Below are 7,733 nucleotides of genomic sequence, written 5' to 3' on the forward strand. Positions count from 1 at the left end.
GGGGTTGTTGGACTTTTGGGACTTTGGTGATTCTTGGGTTGCTGGACCCAAGAGACTTTGGGGTTGTTGGACTTTTGGGACTTTGGTGATTCTTGGGTTGTTGGTTTCAAGAGCCAGCGGGAAAGGACATGGCCCAATTTGCTGGGATGGGTCTTCGCTCATGGTTTGGTCTATGAACTCTAGTTGTGGTGTTTTCCCAATTTAATGCTGTCGTTTACCTCATGTTATTAAACATTTTCTGCTACACCGAGGCTCTGTGCTTGCGAGAGGGGAAGTATTGCCTCTTCGAGGCGCCCAGGGGTGTAAGATTTTCCCAGGTCACTGGGTGGGGGCTCGAGCTGGTTTTGTGTCACGCTGTTGGGAGGGGACCCCTATGTACTGAACCCGGCCCTTGCTGCTATCAACTTGGCCTGGCAGAAGGGTTACAATACCATCCCCTCCATAAACTTATCAACCTTAGTCTTGAAGCCAGATATGTCTTTTGCCCCCACTGCTCCCCTTGGAAGGCTATCCCAGAACTTCACTCCTCTGATGTTTAGAAACCTTTGTCTAATTTCAAGTCTAAACTTCCTTGTGCCCAGTTTATATCCATTTGTTCTTGTGTCCACATTGGTACTGAGCTTAAATCATTCCTCTCCCTCCCTGGTATTTATTCTTCTAATATATTTATAGAGAGCAATCATATCTTCCCTCAGCCTTCTTTTGGTTAGGCTAAACAAGCCAAGCTCTTTGAGACTCCTTTCATAAGACTGGTTTTCCATTCCTTGGATCATCCTAGTAGCCCTTCTCTATACCTGTTCCAGTTTGAATTCATCCTCCTTAAACATGGGAGACCAGAACTGCACACAGTATTCCAGATGAGGTCTCACCAGTGCCTTGTATAACAGTACTAACACCTCCTTATCTCTACTGGAAATACCTCACCTCATGCATCCCAAGACCGCATTAGCTTTTTTCACAGCCATATCACATTGACGGCTCATAGTCATCCTGTGATCAACCAATACTCCAAGGTCCTTCTCCTCCTCTGTTACTTCCAATTGATGCGTTATTCTTGTTATTAATCCCTAAATGCATGACCTTGCACTTTTCACTATTAAATGTCATCCTATTACTATTACTCCAGTTTACAAGGTCATCCAGATCTTCCTGTATGATATCCCGGTCCTTCTCTGTATTGGCAATACCTTCCAGCTTTGTGTCATCCACAAACTTTATTAGCACACTCCCAGTTTTTGTGCCAAGGTCAGTAATAAAAAGATTTAAAAAGATTGGTCCCAAAACCGATCCCTGAGGAACTCCACTAGTAACCTCCCTCCAGCCTGACAGTTCACCTTTCAGTATGACCTGTTGTAGTCTCCCTTTAACCAGTTCCTTATCCACCTTTCAATTTTCATATTGATCCCCCTCTTTTCCAATTTAACTAATCATTCCCTATGTGGAACCGTATCAAATGCCTTACTGAAATCGAGGTAAATTAGATCCACTGTGTTTCCTTTGTCTAAAAAATCTGTTACCTTCTCAAAGAAGGAGATCAGGTTGGTTTGGCACGATCTACCTTTTGTAAAACCATGTTGTATTTTGTCCCAATTACCATTGACTCAATGTCCTTATCTACTTTCTCCTTCAAAAAATGTTCTAAGACCTTGATTAATACAGATGTCAAACTAACAGGCCTGTAGTTACCCGGATCACTTTTTTCCCCCCTTTCTTAAAAATAGGAACTATGTTAGCAATTCTCCAGTCATACGGTACAACCCCTGAGTTTACAGATTCATTAAAAATTCTTGCTAATAGGCTTGCAATTTCGTATGCCAGTTCCTTTAATATTCTTGGATGAAGATTATCTTGGCCCCCCGATTTAGTCCCATTAAGCTGTTTGAGTTTGGCTTCTACCTCGGATGTGGTAATATCTACCTCCATATCCTCATTCCCATTTGTCAGCCCGCCATTATCCCTAAGCTCCTCATTAAAGACTAAGGTAAAGTATTTGTTTAGATATTGGGCCATGCCTAGAGTATCCTTAACCTCCACTCCATCCTCAGTGTTTAGCAGTCCCACTTCTTGTTTCTTTGTTTTCTTCTTATTTATATGGCTATAGAACCTTTTACTGTTGGTTTTAATTCCCTTTGCAAGGTCCAACTCTACATGGCTTTTTGCCTTTCTCACTTTATCCCTACACGTTCTGACCTCAATAAGGTAGCTTTCCTTGCTGATCCCTCCCATCTTCCACTCCTTGTAGACTTTCTCCTTTTTTCTTAATCACCTCTGTGAGATGCTTGCTCATCGAGCTTGGTCTACAACTCCTGCCTATGAATTTTTTCCCCTTTCTTGGAACGCAGGCTTCTGATAGTTTCTGCAACTATGACTTGAAGTAATTCCAGGCCTCCTCCGCCTTTAGATCCACAAGTTCTTCAGTTCAATCCACTTCCCATCTTTAGAAAGGAAAAATAATAAATGTGTTGACTAATAAGTACTTTACTTGGACTGGGCTTAGAATTTGTCTTGGTAATAGCACTATACTAAGCTTAAATTGGAATTCCACTGAGAAGTATTTAGAACGTTTACAGGCTCATAGTTACGGATACTGGTATTATCTTTTCTCATCTTTTTTCTTTTCATTTATGTAATCGTTTTAGTTGTCTCTGGTATTGATTTTTAAGTTAGTGAGAAATGAAACTATTAATATAATTGTGCTGTATGATACACTGTGAGCTATCACGCCTCTTTAAAATCTAATAAAAAGACTTTAAAAATGTGCTCTGAGAAAGACTTGATATTGCAAAAACTCTCATTATTTTCCAAAAACCTATTAGAAGAGAATATCTAACTGGTCATAGAGGTATCACTTTTTAAACTCCAAGGTGAACCTCATTACATTTTTTAAAAAGGCTATTATTTTAGGAATCATTTAGGCATAATCCAGCTCTCATTAAAGTCAGTCTTTCTATGTTTTTTAACAGAAGTGGGATCAAGCCCAGGTAAGGGTGTACATCTATTAGTGTCCTACCAACTCTGATCATTTCAACAACTGTTTTGTCATGTTAGTGCATATAGTAGCAAAAAACTAATCCAGGTCACTCCAGACACATAAGATAGCATCAATCTCCATAGAGAAAAATATAAAATTGCTTACAGCAAAGAGAGTTATTTGAGCTAGAAAGATTCACTGCTTAAGGATCAAATGTTATAAATAGCACAAAATAATATAGCAGATGTAGCCTACAACAGTTTAATCATGTAGTAACAAAAAGATATACATGTCTCAAGATGATGAGTGATAAAGAAATGTGCACAACTTAGTCATCGTTAAAAGGAATAAAAGATTATCAGAACACAGAATTTAGATGTTTAAAAACAAAGGGAGATCTAGAATAACCCCCCAAACTCTTTACAGTTATGTCAGAAATGATTTGGTGGATATCATCAAAAGCAGAGCAAGTAGAAAGAGACAAGAAATTATTATGCCTTTGCAGTATTCTCTGAAAAAACAATAAGTCACTGGTAGTGAAGCAGTTGGTTAGGAATGAGAAAAGACTTCCTTTTCAATTGAAGGTTTCAGAGTAGCAGCCGTGTTAGTCTGTATCTGCAAAAAGAACAGGAGTACTTGTGGCATTTGTTAGTCTCTAAAGTGCCAAAAGTACTCCTGTTCTTTTTTCAATTGAAGCACAACTTCAATGCCAGACTATGTTTTTCTATGCCAGACTAGTAATAGACAGAACTCAGGGATACAAGAACCCCCTGTGACGGGTCCCTCCCAGGGTGCCACCTGGAACTGAGGTACAGCTGAGCCCTCTGTCTCACCAATCTGGGTTCCCTCTTGCACTGTGATGTTGTGACAAGCTGCAAATCCCTCCAAGCAAGAACCCACCACACCAACATCCAGAGGCAGGGACCACACCCAGCTGTGTTCATGAATGCTCTGGACAGCCACTCGTGAACCCACAATAGAGAAGCTACAGCCAAAATACTCCCAGCTCCCCAGCCTAACACCCCAGAGCTGTACCATCCTGTCCTGGTCAAAACCCGACCAGTATGAATTTATTACCCAGTCTGCCACTTCTACAAAGGAAAGTGAACGTGCACCAACTCTGGTTCATGAGCTGAGATTTATCTCCTTTGTACTTCCAACAACACACAGTGTTTTAGGTAAAATGTAAAATAGATTTATTAACAACAGAAAGATAGCTTTTAAGTGATTATAAGTGGTGGCAAACAAATCAAAGTACATTGCCTAGTAAATAAATAAAACTGCAAACTAAGCCTAAGATACTAGAAAGACTGGATATGAATTAGCAATTTCTCACTCTGGCTGATGATACAAGCAGTCCACCAAGTTTCCATACATAGGCTAGAAATCAGTTTAGCCTGGGACCAGCACTCCTCCCCCCCACCCCTGCCCACCCAGTTAAGTCTTTTTCCTCCGGTACTTTCAGGTGTGTTGTTGTAGAGAGAGTGAGGTGTAGTCATGATGTCATTTCTCCCTTTTATATCTTCTTCCAACTTGCTGGAAAGCTCTTTTGCTGTGATCTGGGTCAAACAGCATTGTTTGGTGCTATCTCTGAGAGGTTTCTATTGTATACAGTTCCTGGGGTAATCCTTGTGCTTGTGTGAATTCCCTCAATAAGCCAATAACATTGTTTGACCTTTTTATTGTTGTACCTGAAAGGCTGCTTGTGGGTGTTCTCAACCTCACAACATGTTTTAGTAGCACATACATAGCCAAACTTCATAACTTCACATACAATGATAGCACATACAGTTCAACGAGATATTAAAGTCTAGCAGATCAAGAATTTTAGAATGATACCTCACAAGGCATACTTTGTACAAAACATATCATAATTATATGACAGTGGTGAATATAGGAGAGCCGGGAGTCACAACCCCATTACCTTCATTGCTAGAAAACATGAACTGCTGATTGGCCAAAAGCAAAATATTTGTGTCAGCCCTAAGTGGCAGAGTTCTAGAGATTCTAATCTTTAAAGGCAGAATACTTGTGGTACCATTAGAAAAGACAAAATACATGCATTTGGGACACTGGGAGTAGAAAATTGTAAGCATAAGGCCAGAGTTCTGTTGTTTTGGCCTTGTGTGAATTCACAAATTGAAAAAGAAGCACTAACTAGCATGTCCAATTGTCAGTATTGCATGTCAAACTCTAAAAAGCTCATGATCCTTCATAATATGCCATTTCATCTCTGAGGTCATTTTCATACTAGATCATAAAAACTATATGCTCAAAGTGAGCTAGTCAATTTTCTACTGAAATCAGTGGTGTTACAATAGCGACAACCTGTGTAAGCAATAGCACAATCAGGCCTACTATTATGAAATGGAGAGACTAAGAAACAAAAACTTCCATGTAATAGGTAAGCAATAATGGGTAATTCAACATGGAATATATGAGAAGCTGATATCCAACAATACACAATTCACAAAAATTCCAACAGTTTGAATATAGTGGTGATTTTCTGTCACACAATTTATAGTTCCTGTATCTACAATCAAATGGGCAAACAGAAAAACACAGTCATTGTGCGTCTGATGAAGTGGGTATTCACCCACGAAAGCTTATGCTCCAATACGTCTGTTAGTCTATAAGGTGCCACAGGACTCTTTGTCGCTTTTTACAGTCATTGTAAAACACCTTCTAGAAAAAAATCAAGTGGAGCCGACTCAGACTTCTCTTTGGCTGAGTGCAACAATACACTTATTACCAGGATGGGATCACCTGCTCCATTACTAATGTGTTATCATTAATTTGTATTACATTTTGCATCTCATAGGTCAGAAGTTACCAGTCCTCTACAGCCCAAGAAACAGCTTAAAGCTAAATAGGTCAGCTAGTCCAGATCTCACAAAAGGATGTAATCAAAGACATTATCTCATTTTGCAGGAATGGACTGTGGAGTGTGATGAAAGTTAAATAACAATGATTATTTGTTCCATTAGTCTTCATAACTGAAAGTCTACCCGTCAGCAGGGGCTGACCCACAAAATTTTTATTCTTCAGAGATACTCACTGAGAACTGCCCTCTTTCAAAATGGGTACTATCTCCCATTTTTTCCTCAAAGGCACTAAGGTTATAGGCAAGAGCTGGGCAAACTTTTTGGCCCGAGGGCCACTTCGGGGTTGCGAAACGGCATGGAGGGCCGGGTAGGGAAGGCTGTGCCTCCCCAAATAGCCTGGTCCCCACCTCCTATCGGCCCCCTCCCACTTTCCACCCCCCGACTGCCCCCCTCAGAGCCCCCCACCCCACCCACCCCCCCCCGTTCCTTGTCCCCTGACCGCCCCCCCAGAACCTCCACCCCATCCTGCCCCCTGCTCCCTGTCCCCTGACTGCCCCCCAGGACCCCTTATCCAACCCCACCGCTCCCCACCCTCTTACTATGCCGCTCAGAGCGGCTGTACTGGCTTATTGGAAAGCCTGGGAGGTGGGTGGGTGCAAGCCACGCAGCCCAGCAGGAGCGGCATGCCAGAGTGCTCCCTGCGCGGCAGCGTGACTGCGGGGGAAGGGGGACAGCGGGGGAGGGGCCAGGGGCTAGCCTCCCCGGCCCGGAATTCAGGGGCCGGGCAGGACGGTCCCACTGGCAGGATGTGGCTCGCGGGCGGTAGTTTGCCCACCTCTGTTATAGGCTATTCTTAGAAAATATGGCCACTTCCTCCCACTGTTCCCAGTAGGCTGCCCTGAGAGAAGTAGGTGGCCTCCTATGCTGCAAGGAGCAGAGGGGTACCGTGACAAGCAGTATATATGTATAAGTATATATAGGGGGGTGGTAGATGATTCCTGCACAGGTGCGCACAGGGCCAGGGGGAAGCTGGAGGTTGCTGGTGTGTGTATGGTGTACAGCCACAGGATGGGGAATATGGAAGGGGAGGGGGTGCAGGTCAAAGGGGAAAGATAGCACTGTGGGTTAAAAGGTAAAAGGCAAGGGTATGTGTGCAGGGCAGAGAGGAACTGGAGAGGGTCTGAGTGGGCAGGACAGGGATGCATACTGGTGTGTGTGCAGGGCAAGGTTGAATTGGAGCGGATGTGTGAATGTGCAGACAGGGCAGGAAGGATCTGGAGGGTACCTGTGTTAGGAGTAAGGTGGGAAGATCTGGAGTGGGGGTGTGTGTGAGCGTTCAGGGCAGGGAGGATCAGGAGAGTGTATGAATGCATGGGGCAGAGCGGATCTGCTGGGGGTGTGTAGGGCATGGCTGGTACTGGTGTTGGTTGGTGGGAGTGAGGGTAGAGTGCAGGGAGGACATGGAGGGACGTAGGGCTGAGCTGGAGGCAGGGCAGGAAAGGTCTGGCGGGGTGCAGGGTAGGACTGGGGACAGGGCAGAGAGGGTCAGGAGGGATACAGGGCAGGGCTGGGTACGGAGGCTGCAGGGCAAGGAGGATCTGGAACCGCGCAGACCAGGGCTGGGTACTGTGGGGGCAGGGCAGAGAGGATTTGGAGAGAGAGCGGGGCAGGACAGGGAGGGTCTGGAGGAGTGCAGGGCAGACCAGGGCTGGGTACTGAGGGTGCAGGGCAGGGAGGATCTGGAGGGGTGCAGACCAGGGCTGGGTACTGTGGGGGCAGGGAGGATTTGGAGAGACCGTAGGGGGGACAGGGAGGGTCTGGAGAGGTGCAGGGCAGGGCACTGTGGGGGCAGGGCAGGGACGATTTGGAGAGAGAGCAGGGCAGGGCTAAGTACTGAGGGGACAGGGCAGGACAGGGAGGGTCTGGAGGGGGGCACG

This window comes from Terrapene carolina, unplaced genomic scaffold (assembly GCF_002925995.2).
Source record: "Terrapene carolina triunguis isolate 2854851 unplaced genomic scaffold, T_m_triunguis-2.0 Scaffold84, whole genome shotgun sequence".
Taxonomy (NCBI): domain Eukaryota; kingdom Metazoa; phylum Chordata; order Testudines; family Emydidae; genus Terrapene; species Terrapene triunguis.